The sequence below is a fragment of the Danio rerio genome, chromosome 4 (genome assembly GCF_049306965.1).
Source record: "Danio rerio strain Tuebingen ecotype United States chromosome 4, GRCz12tu, whole genome shotgun sequence".
Classification (NCBI taxonomy): Eukaryota; Metazoa; Chordata; class Actinopteri; order Cypriniformes; family Danionidae; genus Danio; species Danio rerio.
Genome location: NC_133179.1, coordinates 71,007,980 through 71,022,976, shown reverse-complemented (window position 1 = coordinate 71,022,976; position 14,997 = coordinate 71,007,980). Strand labels below are relative to the sequence as shown.

Here is a 14,997-nt window from a genome sequence, read left to right as displayed (position 1 = left end):
TGGCAAAGGCAAGAAAGCAGGGCTGAGCGCAAAAGGCCTCCTTCGAGCCGGAGTCGAACCAGCAACCTAAGGATTGCCAACATCCCACCTACAGTCCTCCGCTCTACCAACTGAGCTATCGAAGGCTTACGAGGCACTTACACAACAACACCCTACAAGGTCGCTGCAGTCCGACTGCTGGCCGAAAAGGACAGAAGCAAAAGCACTCAAGCCTTCCCATACCGGGAGTCGAACCCGGGCCGCCTGGGTGAAAACAAGGAATCCTGACCGCTAGACCATATGGGAACAGCCACTTTTGAGACCCAGTCTTGGCACGAACTCCAGTTCTTTCTGACCGCCCGCACTTCCCTGCTCCGCTTGCTCAAGTGCCACTCATACACTCACGCACGTTCTCATGCACAGTTTCTTAGTTTCCGTAACCTACAATCTTCTGATCCATCGTCACAAGCGTTATCCTTTGTGCCACCGGCGCTCTGTTCAGCACCTTGTTAGCAAACTGCTTGAAGCAAGGACAAGGCTTTGTCAACCCGGAGTTCCTTCACCACACGTTCTGCTTTGTTTTTATGGCGAGAGGTTGTGTGGATGGGATGCTCTCACAGGATTCCTGACAGTCCCTCCACAGAAGACCTGAGATCCAGGGTCGGAGACTCTCTCCTCTCCAAGAGGAGGTTAAAAGCAATGGTTTCTTTTATGTCTTTGTGTCAGAGCACTTAGGTGTTGCTGCAGCTCAGAGATCTACAAGTGGAGGAGATTACACTGCAAGTTGGCTGGCTGATCTCTAAGTGGTAAGCACTTATGCCACAAGTAGGCTGGGTTTGCGATTGATGTAGCTGTAGTAGACAGTCATAAAAATAAAGAAAATAGAAACTGGTTACTCTGAGGTTGTGTTTAGGGTTGGGCTAGGTGTAAAATTGAATACAAAACAGCAGATTACTGTGAGGTTGGCCCTGGGGCTGGGGTAGGTGTGATATTAGTAAAATGCAATAGGTTGTATTCTGTGCCATGTACAGGACATTGAATAAATGAAAACCACATGGAGGTTTGTTACTGTGAGGTTGGGTTTAGAGTTGGGGGTAAGTTTGGAGGTCCATAAAACGCAGCAGGAAACTTTGAGCTTGGGTTTAGGATTGGGGTAGGTTTGACATTCAAACATAATAGGCTGGACGCAGTGTCTTGTAGGAGACGTTAAATGAATGAAACTCCAGGAGGTTTGTACAGCCCACTTGGCGCTTAAGTTTCACACACTTGGAGCTGACCAGGCCATTTGGAGCAGGCTCCGATTTCTATTTATACCTTTCTCAGTCAGGTAACTTCCTTTTCAGTAGTATGAGCATCTGCACTGTGTGGCATATTTGCAGACATATAACAGAGACTGAAGCATTGCTCACACTTGTCTGAGATGGTCATTTTGACTGGAACCTTGTTTGGGGTTGGCACTTTGTTTTTGAATCTTGTCTGCTTTTACGTACGTGTATCTGTGCTGCAGTAGAACGCCTTAGCCTCACAGCAAACATTTTGGTCTACAAGCTGTCACTGGCGTCTTCAAAGGAGACTGGCTGTACTGCTTTATTCTGGAAGTCCCGAAGGATGTACAGGACCAAGACATGAGAGCAGTTGGGGCAGCCTTTGAAACCAGGGGAGCACCCCACGGGCTCCTTGCTGGCGGCCCCAGAAACTCGATTCACTCCAGAGTAGAACCGAACAACTCCGGCAGGGGCAAACGGCGACCGCAGTGCACTGACTGACAGCAAGGCAAAAAGTCCAGAGCGAGCCAGCCAGGAGTCGAACCTAGAATCTTCTGATCCGTAGTCAGACGCGTTATCCATTGCGCCACTGGCCCAGTCTCTCTCTGCACTGCTCAAGAGCACCCTGCTCCGATAGGAGGACACGGTTCGGTCAAGATGGAGTTCCTTCGACGCATGCTGTGCTTTGTTATCATGACAAGTTGTGGTGCCGATAGGATGCTCTTACACAGAGCATGTGACAGTCCCTCCCTAGAAGAACTGTGATCCAGGCTCTGAGACTTTCTCCTCTCCAGGAGGAGGTTACAAGCGTTAGAGCTATTTTTGTCAGAGCAGGCAGCTGCAGCACACCTGGCTGGAGGCCCACAGCGAGGCTTGAGGGCAAGCTCTTGCCAGCCCCTCCCTGGTGGTCTAGTGGTTAGGATTCGGCGCTCTCACCGCCGCGGCCCGGGTTCGATTCCCGGTCAGGGAACTTTCTTTTCACCTCCATGGTAAACCTCGAGCTGTAGCGCCTAGTATGAATTGGCAAAGGCAAGAAAGCAGGGCTGAGCGCAAAAGGCCTCCTTCGAGCCGGAGTCGAACCAGCGACCTAAGGATTGCCAACATCCCACCTACAGTCCTCCGCTCTACCAACTGAGCTATCGAAGGCTTACGAGGCACTTACACAACAACACCCTACAAGGTCGCTGCAGTCCGACTGCTGGCCGAAAAGGACAGAAGCAAAAGCACTCAAGCCTTCCCATACCGGGAGTCGAACCCGGGCCGCCTGGGTGAAAACCAGGAATCCTGACCGCTAGACCATATGGGAACTGCCACTATTGAGACCCAGTCTTGGCACAAACTCCAGTTCTTTCTGACCACCCGCACTTCCCTGCTCCGCTTGCTCAAGTGCCACTCATACACTCACGCACGTTCTCATGCACAGTTTCTTAGTTTCCGTAACCTACAATCTTCTGATCCATCGTCACAAGCGTTATCCTTTGTGCCACCGGCGCTCTGTTCAGCACCTTGTTAGCAAACTGCTTGAAGCAAGGACAAGGCTTTGTCAACCCGGAGTTCCTTCACCACACGTTCTGCTTTGTTTTTATGGCGAGAGGTTGTGTGGATGGGATGCTCTCACAGGATTCCTGACAGTCCCTCCACAGAAGACCTGAGATCCAGGGTCGGAGACTCTCTCCTCTCCAAGAGGAGGTTAAAAGCAATGGTTTCTTTTATGTCTTTGTGTCAGAGCACTTAGGTGTTGCTGCAGCTCAGAGATCTACAAGTGGAGGAGATTACACTGCAAGTTGGCTGGCTGATCTCTAAGTGGTAAGCACTTATGCCACAAGTAGGCTGGGTTTGCGATTGATGTAGCTGTAGTAGACAGTCATAAAAATAAAGAAAATAGAAACTGGTTACTCTGAGGTTGTGTTTAGGGTTGGGCTAGGTGTAAAATTGAATACAAAACAGCAGATTACTGTGAGGTTGGCCCTGGGGCTGGGGTAGGTGTGATATTAGTAAAATGCAATAGGTTGTATTCTGTGCCATGTACAGGACATTGAATAAATGAAAACCACATGGAGGTTTGTTACTGTGAGGTTGGGTTTAGAGTTGGGGGTAAGTTTGGAGGTCCATAAAACGCAGCAGGAAACTTTGAGCTTGGGTTTAGGATTGGGGTAGGTTTGACATTCAAACATAATAGGCTGGACGCAGTGTCTTGTAGGAGACGTTAAATGAATGAAACTCCAGGAGGTTTGTACAGCCCACTTGGCGCTTAAGTTTCACACACTTGGAGCTGACCAGGCCATTTGGAGCAGGCTCCGATTTCTATTTATACCTTTCTCAGTCAGGTAACTTCCTTTTCAGTAGTATGAGCATCTGCACTGTGTGGCATATTTGCAGACATATAACAGAGACTGAAGCATTGCTCACACTTGTCTGAGATGGTCATTTTGACTGGAACCTTGTTTGGGGTTGGCACTTTGTTTTTGAATCTTGTCTGCTTTTACGTACGTGTATCTGTGCTGCAGTAGAACGCCTTAGCCTCACAGCAAACATTTTGGTCTACAAGCTGTCACTGGCGTCTTCAAAGGAGACTGGCTGTACTGCTTTATTCTGGAAGTCCCGAAGGATGTACAGGACCAAGACATGAGAGCAGTTGGGGCAGCCTTTGAAACCAGGGGAGCACCCCACGGGCTCCTTGCTGGCGGCCCCAGAAACTCGATTCACTCCAGAGTAGAACCGAACAACTCCGGCAGGGGCAAACGGCGACCGCAGTGCACTGACTGACAGCAAGGCAAAAAGTCCAGAGCGAGCCAGCCAGGAGTCGAACCTAGAATCTTCTGATCCGTAGTCAGACGCGTTATCCATTGCGCCACTGGCCCAGTCTCTCTCTGCACTGCTCAAGAGCACCCTGCTCCGATAGGAGGACACGGTTCGGTCAAGATGGAGTTCCTTCGACGCATGCTGTGCTTTGTTATCATGACAAGTTGTGGTGCCGATAGGATGCTCTTACACAGAGCATGTGACAGTCCCTCCCTAGAAGAACTGTGATCCAGGCTCTGAGACTTTCTCCTCTCCAGGAGGAGGTTACAAGCGTTAGAGCTATTTTTGTCAGAGCAGGCAGCTGCAGCACACCTGGCTGGAGGCCCACAGCGAGGCTTGAGGGCAAGCTCTTGCCAGCCCCTCCCTGGTGGTCTAGTGGTTAGGATTCGGCGCTCTCACCGCCGCGGCCCGGGTTCGATTCCCGGTCAGGGAACTTTCTTTTCACCTCCATGGTAAACCTCGAGCTGTAGCGCCTAGCATGAATTGGCAAAGGCAAGAAAGCAGGGCTGAGCGCAAAAGGCCTCCTTCGAGCCGGAGTCGAACCAGCGACCTAAGGATTGCCAACATCCCACCTACAGTCCTCCGCTCTACCAACTGAGCTATCGAAGGCTTACGAGGCACTTACACAACAACACCCTACAAGGTCGCTGCAGTCCGACTGCTGGCCGAAAAGGACAGAAGCAAAAGCACTCAAGCCTTCCCATACCGGGAGTCGAACCCGGGCCGCCTGGGTGAAAACCAGGAATCCTGACCGCTAGACCATATGGGAACTGCCACTATTGAGACCCAGTCTTGGCACAAACTCCAGTTCTTTCTGACCACCCGCACTTCCCTGCTCCGCTTGCTCAAGTGCCACTCATACACTCACGCACGTTCTCATGCACAGTTTCTTAGTTTCCGTAACCTACAATCTTCTGATCCATCGTCACAAGCGTTATCCTTTGTGCCACCGGCGCTCTGTTCAGCACCTTGTTAGCAAACTGCTTGAAGCAAGGACAAGGCTTTGTCAACCCGGAGTTCCTTCACCACACGTTCTGCTTTGTTTTTATGGCGAGAGGTTGTGTGGATGGGATGCTCTCACAGGATTCCTGACAGTCCCTCCACAGAAGACCTGAGATCCAGGCTCTGAGACTTTCTCCTCTCCAGGAGGAGGTTACAAGCGTTAGAGCTATTTTTGTCAGAGCAGGCAGCTGCAGCACACCTGGCTGGAGGCCCACAGCCAGGCTTGAGGGCAAGCTCTTGCCAGCCCTTCCCTGGTGGTCTAGTGGTTAGGATTCGGCGCTCTCGCTGCCGCGGCCCGGGTTCGATTCCCGGTCAGGGAACTTTCTTTTCACCTCCATGGTAAACCTCGAGCTGTAGCGCCTAGCATGACTTGGCAAAGGCAAGAAAGCAGGGCTGAGCGCAAAAGGCCTCCTTCGAGCCGGAGTCGAACCAGCAACCTAAGGATTGCCAACATCCCACCTACAGTCCTCCGCTCTACCAACTGAGCTATCGAAGGCTTACGAGGCACTTACACAACAACACCCTACAAGGTCGCTGCAGTCCGACTGCTGGCCGAAAAGGACAGAAGCAAAAGCACTCAAGCCTTCCCATACCGGGAGTCGAACCCGGGCCGCCTGGGTGAAAACAAGGAATCCTGACCGCTAGACCATATGGGAACAGCCACTTTTGAGACCCAGTCTTGGCACGAACTCCAGTTCTTTCTGACCGCCCGCACTTCCCTGCTCCGCTTGCTCAAGTGCCACTCATACACTCACGCACGTTCTCATGCACAGTTTCTTAGTTTCCGTAACCTACAATCTTCTGATCCATCGTCACAAGCGTTATCCTTTGTGCCACCGGCGCTCTGTTCAGCACCTTGTTAGCAAACTGCTTGAAGCAAGGACAAGGCTTTGTCAACCCGGAGTTCCTTCACCACACGTTCTGCTTTGTTTTTATGGCGAGAGGTTGTGTGGATGGGATGCTCTCACAGGATTCCTGACAGTCCCTCCACAGAAGACCTGAGATCCAGGGTCGGAGACTCTCTCCTCTCCAAGAGGAGGTTAAAAGCAATGGTTTCTTTTATGTCTTTGTGTCAGAGCACTTAGGTGTTGCTGCAGCTCAGAGATCTACAAGTGGAGGAGATTACACTGCAAGTTGGCTGGCTGATCTCTAAGTGGTAAGCACTTATGCCACAAGTAGGCTGGGTTTGCGATTGATGTAGCTGTAGTAGACAGTCATAAAAATAAAGAAAATAGAAACTGGTTACTCTGAGGTTGTGTTTAGGGTTGGGCTAGGTGTAAAATTGAATACAAAACAGCAGATTACTGTGAGGTTGGCCCTGGGGCTGGGGTAGGTGTGATATTAGTAAAATGCAATAGGTTGTATTCTGTGCCATGTACAGGACATTGAATAAATGAAAACCACATGGAGGTTTGTTACTGTGAGGTTGGGTTTAGAGTTGGGGGTAAGTTTGGAGGTCCATAAAACGCAGCAGGAAACTTTGAGCTTGGGTTTAGGATTGGGGTAGGTTTGACATTCAAACATAATAGGCTGGACGCAGTGTCTTGTAGGAGACGTTAAATGAATGAAACTCCAGGAGGTTTGTACAGCCCACTTGGCGCTTAAGTTTCACACACTTGGAGCTGACCAGGCCATTTGGAGCAGGCTCCGATTTCTATTTATACCTTTCTCAGTCAGGTAACTTCCTTTTCAGTAGTATGAGCATCTGCACTGTGTGGCATATTTGCAGACATATAACAGAGACTGAAGCATTGCTCACACTTGTCTGAGATGGTCATTTTGACTGGAACCTTGTTTGGGGTTGGCACTTTGTTTTTGAATCTTGTCTGCTTTTACGTACGTGTATCTGTGCTGCAGTAGAACACCTTAGCCTCACAGCAAACATTTTGGTCTACAAGCTGTCACTGGCGTCTTCAAAGGAGACTGGCTGTACTGCTTTATTCTGGAAGTCCCGAAGGATGTACAGGACCAAGACATGAGAGCAGTTGGGGCAGCCTTTGAAACCAGGGGAGCACCCCACGGGCTCCTTGCTGGCGGCCCCAGAAACTCGATTCACTCCAGAGTAGAACCGAACAACTCCGGCAGGGGCAAACGGCGACCGCAGTGCACTGACTGACAGCAAGGCAAAAAGTCCAGAGCGAGCCAGCCAGGAGTCGAACCTAGAATCTTCTGATCCGTAGTCAGACGCGTTATCCATTGCGCCACTGGCCCAGTCTCTCTCTGCACTGCTCAAGAGCACCCTGCTCCGATAGGAGGACACGGTTCGGTCAAGATGGAGTTCCTTCGACGCATGCTGTGCTTTGTTATCATGACAAGTTGTGGTGCCGATAGGATGCTCTTACACAGAGCATGTGACAGTCCCTCCCTAGAAGAACTGTGATCCAGGCTCTGAGACTTTCTCCTCTCCAGGAGGAGGTTACAAGCGTTAGAGCTATTTTTGTCAGAGCAGGCAGCTGCAGCACACCTGGCTGGAGGCCCACAGCGAGGCTTGAGGGCAAGCTCTTGCCAGCCCCTCCCTGGTGGTCTAGTGGTTAGGATTCGGCGCTCTCACCGCCGCGGCCCGGGTTCGATTCCCGGTCAGGGAACTTTCTTTTCACCTCCATGGTAAACCTCGAGCTGTAGCGCCTAGCATGAATTGGCAAAGGCAAGAAAGCAGGGCTGAGCGCAAAAGGCCTCCTTCGAGCCGGAGTCGAACCAGCGACCTAAGGATTGCCAACATCCCACCTACAGTCCTCCGCTCTACCAACTGAGCTATCGAAGGCTTACGAGGCACTTACACAACAACACCCTACAAGGTCGCTGCAGTCCGACTGCTGGCCGAAAAGGACAGAAGCAAAAGCACTCAAGCCTTCCCATACCGGGAGTCGAACCCGGGCCGCCTGGGTGAAAACCAGGAATCCTGACCGCTAGACCATATGGGAACTGCCACTATTGAGACCCAGTCTTGGCACAAACTCCAGTTCTTTCTGACCACCCGCACTTCCCTGCTCCGCTTGCTCAAGTGCCACTCATACACTCACGCACGTTCTCATGCACAGTTTCTTAGTTTCCGTAACCTACAATCTTCTGATCCATCGTCACAAGCGTTATCCTTTGTGCCACCGGCGCTCTGTTCAGCACCTTGTTAGCAAACTGCTTGAAGCAAGGACAAGGCTTTGTCAACCCGGAGTTCCTTCACCACACGTTCTGCTTTGTTTTTATGGCGAGAGGTTGTGTGGATGGGATGCTCTCACAGGATTCCTGACAGTCCCTCCACAGAAGACCTGAGATCCAGGGTCGGAGACTCTCTCCTCTCCAAGAGGAGGTTAAAAGCAATGGTTTCTTTTATGTCTTTGTGTCAGAGCACTTAGGTGTTCCTGCAGCTCAGAAATCTACAAGTGGAGGAGATTACACTGCAAGTTGGCTGGCTGACCTCTAAGTGGTAAGCACTTATGCCACAAGTAGGCTGGGTTTGCGATTGATGTAGCTGTAGTAGACAGTCATAAAAATAAAGAAAATAGAAACTGGTTACTCTGAGGTTGTGTTTAGGGTTGGGCTAGGTGTAAAATTGAATACAAAACAGCAGATTACTGTGAGGTTGGCCCTGGGGCTGGGGTAGGTGTGATATTAGTAAAATGCAATAGGTTGTATTCTGTGCCATGTACAGGACATTGAATAAATGAAAACCACATGGAGGTTTGTTACTGTGAGGTTGGGTTTAGAGTTGGGGGTAAGTTTGGAGGTCCATAAAACGCAGCAGGAAACTTTGAGCTTGGGTTTAGGATTGGGGTAGGTTTGACATTCAAACATAATAGGCTGGACGCAGTGTCTTGTAGGAGACGTTAAATGAATGAAACTCCAGGAGGTTTGTACAGCCCACTTGGCGCTTAAGTTTCACACACTTGGAGCTGACCAGGCCATTTGGAGCAGGCTCCGATTTCTATTTATACCTTTCTCAGTCAGGTAACTTCCTTTTCAGTAGTATGAGCATCTGCACTGTGTGGCATATTTGCAGACATATAACAGAGACTGAAGCATTGCTCACACTTGTCTGAGATGGTCATTTTGACTGGAACCTTGTTTGGGGTTGGCACTTTGTTTTTGAATCTTGTCTGCTTTTACGTACGTGTATCTGTGCTGCACTAGAACGCCTTAGCCTCACAGCAAACATTTTGGTCTACAAGCTGTCACTGGCGTCTTCAAAGGAGACTGGCTGTACTGCTTTATTCTGGAAGTCCCGAGGGATGTACAGGACCAAGACATGAGAGCAGTTGGGGCAGCCTTTGAAACCAGGGGAGCACCCCACGGGCTCTGTGCTGGCGGCCCCAGAAACTCGATTCACTCCAGAGTAGAACCGAACAACTCCGGCAGGGGCAAACGGCGACCGCAGTGCACTGACTGACAGCAAGGCAAAAAGTCCAGAGCGAGCCAGCCAGGAGTCGAACCTAGAATCTTCTGATCCATAGTCAGACGCGTTATCCATTGCGCCACTGGCCCAGTCTCTCTCTGCACTGCTCAAGAGCACCCTGCTCCGATAGGAGGACACGGTTCGGTCAAGATGGAGTTCCTTCGACGCATGCTGTGCTTTGTTATCATGACAAGTTGTGGTGCCGATAGGATGCTCTTACACAGAGCATGTGACAGTCCCTCCCTAGAAGAACTGTGATCCAGGCTCTGAGACTTTCTCCTCTCCAGGAGGAGGTTACAAGCGTTAGAGCTATTTTTGTCAGAGCAGGCAGCTGCAGCACACCTGGCTGGAGGCCCACAGCGAGGCTTGAGGGCAAGCGCTTGCCAGCCCTTCCCTGGTGGTCTAGTGGTTAGGATTCGGCGCTCTCACCGCCGCGGCCCGGGTTCGATTCCCGGTCAGGGAACTTTCTTTTCACCTCCATGGTAAACCTCGAGCTGTAGCGCCTAGCATGACTTGGCAAAGGCAAGAAAGCAGGGCTGAGCGCAAAAGGCCTCCTTCGAGCCGGAGTCAAACCAGCGACCTAAGGATTGCCAACATCCCACCTACAGTCCTCCGCTCTACCAACTGAGCTATGGAAGGCATACGAGGCACTCACACAACAACACCCTACAAGGTCGCTGCAGTCCGACTGCTGGCCGAAAAGGACAGAAGCAAAAGCACTCAAGCCTTCCCATACCGGGAGTCGAACCCGGGCCGCCTGGGTGAAAACCAGGAATCCTGACCGCTAGACCATATGGGAACTGCCACTTTTGAGACCCAGTCTTGGCACAAACTCCAGTTCTTTCTGACCGCCCGCACTTCCCTGCTCCGCTTGCTCAAGTGCCACTCATACACTCACGCACGTTCTCATGCACAGTTTCTTAGTTTCCGTAACCTACAATCTTCTGATCCATCGTCACAAGCGTTATCCTTTGTGCCACCGGCGCTCTGTTCAGCACCTTGTTAGCAAACTGCTTGAAGCAAGGACAAGGCTTTGTCAACCCGGAGTTCCTTCACCACACGTTCTGCTTTGTTTTTATGGCGAGAGGTTGTGTGGATGGGATGCTCTCACAGGATTCCTGACAGTCCCTCCACAGAAGACCTGAGATCCAGGGTCGGAGACTCTCTCCTCTCCAAGAGGAGGTTAAAAGCAATGGTTTCTTTTATGTCTTTGTGTCAGAGCACTTAGGTGTTGCTGCAGCTCAGAGATCTACAAGTGGAGGAGATTACACTGCAAGTTGGCTGGCTGACCTCTAAGTGGTAAGCACTTATGCCACAAGTAGGCTGGGTTTGCGATTGATGTAGCTGTAGTAGACAGTCATAAAAATAAAGAAAATAGAAACTGGTTACTCTGAGGTTGTGTTTAGGGTTGGGCTAGGTGTAAAATTGAATACAAAACAGCAGATTACTGTGAGGTTGGCCCTGGGGCTGGGGTAGGTGTGATATTAGTAAAATGCAATAGGTTGTATTCTGTGCCATGTACAGGACATTGAATAAATGAAAACCACATGGAGGTTTGTTACTGTGAGGTTGGGTTTAGAGTTGGGGGTAAGTTTGGAGGTCCATAAAACGCAGCAGGAAACTTTGAGCTTGGGTTTAGGATTGGGGTAGGTTTGACATTCAAACATAATAGGCTGGACGCAGTGTCTTGTAGGAGACGTTAAATGAATGAAACTCCAGGAGGTTTGTACAGCCCACTTGGCGCTTAAGTTTCACACACTTGGAGCTGACCAGGCCATTTGGAGCAGGCTCCGATTTCTATTTATACCTTTCTCAGTCAGGTAACTTCCTTTTCAGTAGTATGAGCATCTGCACTGTGTGGCATATTTGCAGACATATAACAGAGACTGAAGCATTGCTCACACTTGTCTGAGATGGTCATTTTGACTGGAACATTGTTTGGGGTTGGCACTTTGTTTTTGAATCTTGTCTGCTTTTACGTACGTGTATCTGTGCTGCAGTAGAACGCCTTAGCCTCACAGCAAACATTTTGGTCTACAAGCTGTCACTGGCGTCTTCAAAGGAGACTGGCTGTACTGCTTTATTCTGGAAGTCCCGAGGGATGTACAGGACCAAGACATGAGAGCAGTTGGGGCAGCCTTTGAAACCAGGGGAGCACCCCACGGGCTCTGTGCTGGCGGCCCCAGAAACTCGATTCACTCCAGAGTAGAACCGAACAACTCCGGCAGGGGCAAACGACGACCGCAGTGCACTGACTGACAGCAAGGCAAAAAGTCCAGAGCGAGCCAGCCAGGAGTCGAACCTAGAATCTTCTGATCCGTAGTCAGACGCGTTATCCATTGCGCCACTGGCCCAGTCTCTCTCTGCACTGCTCAAGAGCACCCTGCTCCGATAGGAGGACACGGTTCGGTCAAGATGGAGTTCCTTCGACGCATGCTGTGCTTTGTTATCATGACAAGTTGTGGTGCCGATAGGATGCTCTTACACAGAGCATGTGACAGTCCCTCCCTAGAAGAACTGTGATCCAGGCTCTGAGACTTTCTCCTCTCCAGGAGGAGGTTACAAGCGTTAGAGCTATTTTTGTCAGAGCAGGCAGCTGCAGCACACCTGGCTGGAGGCCCACAGCGAGGCTTGAGGGCAAGCTCTTGCCAGCCCCTCCCTGGTGGTCTAGTGGTTAGGATTCGGCGCTTTCACCGCCGCGGCCCTGGTTCGATTCCCGGTCAGGGAACTTTCTTTTCACCTCCATGGTAAACCTCGAGCTGTAGCGCCTAGCATGACTTGGCAAAGGCAAGAAAGCAGGGCTGAGCGCAAAAGGCCTCCTTCGAGCCGGAGTCGAACCAGCGACCTAAGGATTGCCAACATCCCACCTACAGTCCTCCGCTCTACCAACTGAGCTATCGAAGGCTTACGAGGCACTTACACAACAACACCCTACAAGGTCGCTGCAGTCCGACTGCTGGCCGAAAAGGACAGAAGCAAAAGCACTCAAGCCTTCCCATACCGGGAGTCGAACCCGGGCCGCCTGGGTGAAAACCAGGAATCCTGACCGCTAGACCATATGGGAACTGCCACTTTTGAGACCCAGTCTTGGCACAAACTCCAGTTCTTTCTGACCGCCCGCACTTCCCTGCTCCGCTTGCTCAAGTGCCACTCATACACTCACGCACGTTCTCATGCACAGTTTCTTAGTTTCCGTAACCTACAATCTTCTGATCCATCGTCACAAGCGTTATCCTTTGTGCCACCGGCGCTCTGTTCAGCACCTTGTTAGCAAACTGCTTGAAGCAAGGACAAGGCTTTGTCAACCCGGAGTTCCTTCACCACACGTTCTGCTTTGTTTTTATGGCGAGAGGTTGTGTGGATGGGATGCTCTCACAGGATTCCTGACAGTCCCTCCACAGAAGACCTGAGATCCAGGGTCGGAGACTCTCTCCTCTCCAAGAGGAGGTTAAAAGCAATGGTTTCTTTTATGTCTTTGTGTCAGAGCACTTAGGTGTTGCTGCAGCTCAGAGATCTACAAGTGGAGGAGATTACACTGCAAGTTGGCTGGCTGATCTCTAAGTGGTAAGCACTTATGCCACAAGTAGGCTGGGTTTGCGATTGATGTAGCTGTAGTAGACAGTCATAAAAATAAAGAAAATAGAAACTGGTTACTCTGAGGTTGTGTTTAGGGTTGGGCTAGGTGTAAAATTGAATACAAAACAGCAGATTACTGTGAGGTTGGCCCTGGGGCTGGGGTAGGTGTGATATTAGTAAAATGCAATAGGTTGTATTCTGTGCCATGTACAAGACATTGAATAAATGAAAACCACATGGAGGTTTGTTACTGTGAGGTTGGGTTTAGAGTTGGGGGTAAGTTTGGAGGTCCATAAAACGCAGCAGGAAACTTTGAGCTTGGGTTTAGGATTGGGGTAGGTTTGACATTCAAACATAATAGGCTGGACGCAGTGTCTTGTAGGAGACGTTAAATGAATGAAACTCCAGGAGGTTTGTACAGCCCACTTGGCGCTTAAGTTTCACACACTTGGAGCTGACCAGGCCATTTGGAGCAGGCTCCGATTTCTATTTATACCTTTCTCAGTCAGGTAACTTCCTTTTCAGTAGTATGAGCATCTGCACTGTGTGGCATATTTGCAGACATATAACAGAGACTGAAGCATTGCTCACACTTGTCTGAGATGGTCATTTTGACTGGAACCTTGTTTGGGGTTGGCACTTTGTTTTTGAATCTTGTCTGCTTTTACGTACGTGTATCTGTGCTGCAGTAGAACGCCTTAGCCTCACAGCAAACGTTTTGGTCTACAAGCTGTCACTGGCGTCTTCAAAGGAGTCTGGCTGTACTGCTTTATTCTGGAAGTCCCGAGGGATGTACAGGACCAAGACATGAGAGCAGTTGGGGCAGCCTTTGAAGCCAGGGGAGCACCCCACGGGCTCTGTGCTGGCGGCCCCAGAAACTCGATTCACTCCAGAGTAGAACCGAACAACTCCGGCAGGGGCAAACGGCGACCGCAGTGCACTGACTGACAGCAAGGCAAAAAGCCCAGAGCGACCCAGTCTTCCGCAACGCCGCTTTAAACGCATCGGGGAAAGTCCAAACACAAAATGTGTTCCATATCCTCAAACAAGTGTTTATGTTTTTATATGGTGTGGTCTAATTTATAAATGAAACTTTAAATGTAGAGCTTTAGTGAACAGTGTTGTGCAAGTTACTTCGAAACTGTAATACATTACAGATTACTTATTTCTGTTATTTAAATGTAATCCCTTACCTTACAATATTACTGTCTCAGAATTCTAATATGTTACATTACTCTTTTATTACTTTTTAGTTACTTTCATCAAAATAACTACAGAATTAGAACTTAACATTGTAAAATTCTATAATGTTCTATAATGAGCATTTTACATCCAGTAGAAAGTGATTTGATGTAGCAGAATGACTCTGACCTCTCCAGGCTACTAACAATATAGTATATATTTGGCAATGTGATGGCTCAAGACAATGCAAGAAAGGATGACAGCGAGAATTACAAATGATCTGTTAAAAGTATGGTAGAGGTAAAGTGATTATCTGGCAATATCTGTGAATGGCTTGGCTTTATTCATATTAGACACAACAGGCCGATATGTAAACTCCAATGCCATGACAAAATGCAGATTTTGTTTCTTTTCTTATTGTTGCCATTATTGTATTTACTTTACATTCAAGTGGTTTACAACACAAAATCGTCCTGCACAAAGTGAGCATGATGAACAGCTTTCTCAGTATAATGTTTGTGCATCGATTTCCTGTTTGTGGACAAAACTGCTTGCGAGCTCTCACATACGCTGCTTACACACAAATTCTCACAATCTCACAAATATGCACCGCTCACGCACAAATTTTCTTGCATGCCCTCAGTACACTGCTCTCTCAGTGAGATTATATGCAAACTCACAATTTGTGTCTTGTGTTCCCTCTTCCTTTCAAGCTTTTTGATGTGAATTACATTAGTACACTATTTATTAACAATAACCAAAATACTAAAATAGACTTATAATTTTTAATCTAATAAACCATAA

At 49.4% G+C, this 14,997-nt stretch overlaps 1 protein-coding gene and 25 non-coding genes across 27 annotated transcripts in view; 6 read left to right on the top strand and 20 right to left on the bottom strand.

Annotated features, from left to right (window-relative positions):
- rab3ip (RAB3A interacting protein (rabin3)) overlaps positions 1-14,997 on the bottom strand; it is an 847,807-nt gene that overhangs the window by 685,977 nt on the left and 146,833 nt on the right. The window lies entirely within an intron of this gene.
- Positions 39-125, bottom strand: trnay-gua (transfer RNA tyrosine (anticodon GUA)). The gene is given in 2 exon segments: positions 39-74; positions 89-125. It is a non-coding gene; the product is annotated as a tRNA-Tyr (tRNA).
- On the bottom strand, positions 214-285 carry trnae-uuc (transfer RNA glutamic acid (anticodon UUC)). The gene has a single exon. It is a non-coding gene; the product is annotated as a tRNA-Glu (tRNA).
- On the bottom strand, positions 1,768-1,840 carry trnar-acg (transfer RNA arginine (anticodon ACG)). The gene has a single exon. It is a non-coding gene; the product is annotated as a tRNA-Arg (tRNA).
- trnae-cuc (transfer RNA glutamic acid (anticodon CUC)) lies at positions 2,143-2,214 on the top strand. The gene has a single exon. It is a non-coding gene; the product is annotated as a tRNA-Glu (tRNA).
- On the bottom strand, positions 2,304-2,390 carry trnay-gua (transfer RNA tyrosine (anticodon GUA)). Its single transcript is given in 2 exon segments — positions 2,304-2,339; positions 2,354-2,390. It is a non-coding gene; the product is annotated as a tRNA-Tyr (tRNA).
- On the bottom strand, positions 2,479-2,550 carry trnae-uuc (transfer RNA glutamic acid (anticodon UUC)). The gene has a single exon. It is a non-coding gene; the product is annotated as a tRNA-Glu (tRNA).
- On the bottom strand, positions 4,033-4,105 carry trnar-acg (transfer RNA arginine (anticodon ACG)). The gene has a single exon. It is a non-coding gene; the product is annotated as a tRNA-Arg (tRNA).
- Positions 4,408-4,479, top strand: trnae-cuc (transfer RNA glutamic acid (anticodon CUC)). Its single transcript has one exon. It is a non-coding gene; the product is annotated as a tRNA-Glu (tRNA).
- trnay-gua (transfer RNA tyrosine (anticodon GUA)) lies at positions 4,569-4,655 on the bottom strand. Its single transcript is given in 2 exon segments — positions 4,569-4,604; positions 4,619-4,655. It is a non-coding gene; the product is annotated as a tRNA-Tyr (tRNA).
- trnae-uuc (transfer RNA glutamic acid (anticodon UUC)) lies at positions 4,744-4,815 on the bottom strand. The gene has a single exon. It is a non-coding gene; the product is annotated as a tRNA-Glu (tRNA).
- trnae-cuc (transfer RNA glutamic acid (anticodon CUC)) lies at positions 5,297-5,368 on the top strand. The gene has a single exon. It is a non-coding gene; the product is annotated as a tRNA-Glu (tRNA).
- Positions 5,458-5,544, bottom strand: trnay-gua (transfer RNA tyrosine (anticodon GUA)). The gene is given in 2 exon segments: positions 5,458-5,493; positions 5,508-5,544. It is a non-coding gene; the product is annotated as a tRNA-Tyr (tRNA).
- trnae-uuc (transfer RNA glutamic acid (anticodon UUC)) lies at positions 5,633-5,704 on the bottom strand. The gene has a single exon. It is a non-coding gene; the product is annotated as a tRNA-Glu (tRNA).
- trnar-acg (transfer RNA arginine (anticodon ACG)) lies at positions 7,187-7,259 on the bottom strand. The gene has a single exon. It is a non-coding gene; the product is annotated as a tRNA-Arg (tRNA).
- On the top strand, positions 7,562-7,633 carry trnae-cuc (transfer RNA glutamic acid (anticodon CUC)). The gene has a single exon. It is a non-coding gene; the product is annotated as a tRNA-Glu (tRNA).
- On the bottom strand, positions 7,723-7,809 carry trnay-gua (transfer RNA tyrosine (anticodon GUA)). The gene is given in 2 exon segments: positions 7,723-7,758; positions 7,773-7,809. It is a non-coding gene; the product is annotated as a tRNA-Tyr (tRNA).
- Positions 7,898-7,969, bottom strand: trnae-uuc (transfer RNA glutamic acid (anticodon UUC)). Its single transcript has one exon. It is a non-coding gene; the product is annotated as a tRNA-Glu (tRNA).
- Positions 9,452-9,524, bottom strand: trnah-aug (transfer RNA histidin (anticodon AUG)). The gene has a single exon. It is a non-coding gene; the product is annotated as a tRNA-His (tRNA).
- Positions 9,827-9,898, top strand: trnae-cuc (transfer RNA glutamic acid (anticodon CUC)). Its single transcript has one exon. It is a non-coding gene; the product is annotated as a tRNA-Glu (tRNA).
- On the bottom strand, positions 9,988-10,074 carry trnay-gua (transfer RNA tyrosine (anticodon GUA)). Its single transcript is given in 2 exon segments — positions 9,988-10,023; positions 10,038-10,074. It is a non-coding gene; the product is annotated as a tRNA-Tyr (tRNA).
- Positions 10,163-10,234, bottom strand: trnae-uuc (transfer RNA glutamic acid (anticodon UUC)). Its single transcript has one exon. It is a non-coding gene; the product is annotated as a tRNA-Glu (tRNA).
- Positions 11,717-11,789, bottom strand: trnar-acg (transfer RNA arginine (anticodon ACG)). The gene has a single exon. It is a non-coding gene; the product is annotated as a tRNA-Arg (tRNA).
- On the top strand, positions 12,092-12,163 carry trnae-cuc (transfer RNA glutamic acid (anticodon CUC)). The gene has a single exon. It is a non-coding gene; the product is annotated as a tRNA-Glu (tRNA).
- trnay-gua (transfer RNA tyrosine (anticodon GUA)) lies at positions 12,253-12,339 on the bottom strand. Its single transcript is given in 2 exon segments — positions 12,253-12,288; positions 12,303-12,339. It is a non-coding gene; the product is annotated as a tRNA-Tyr (tRNA).
- On the bottom strand, positions 12,428-12,499 carry trnae-uuc (transfer RNA glutamic acid (anticodon UUC)). The gene has a single exon. It is a non-coding gene; the product is annotated as a tRNA-Glu (tRNA).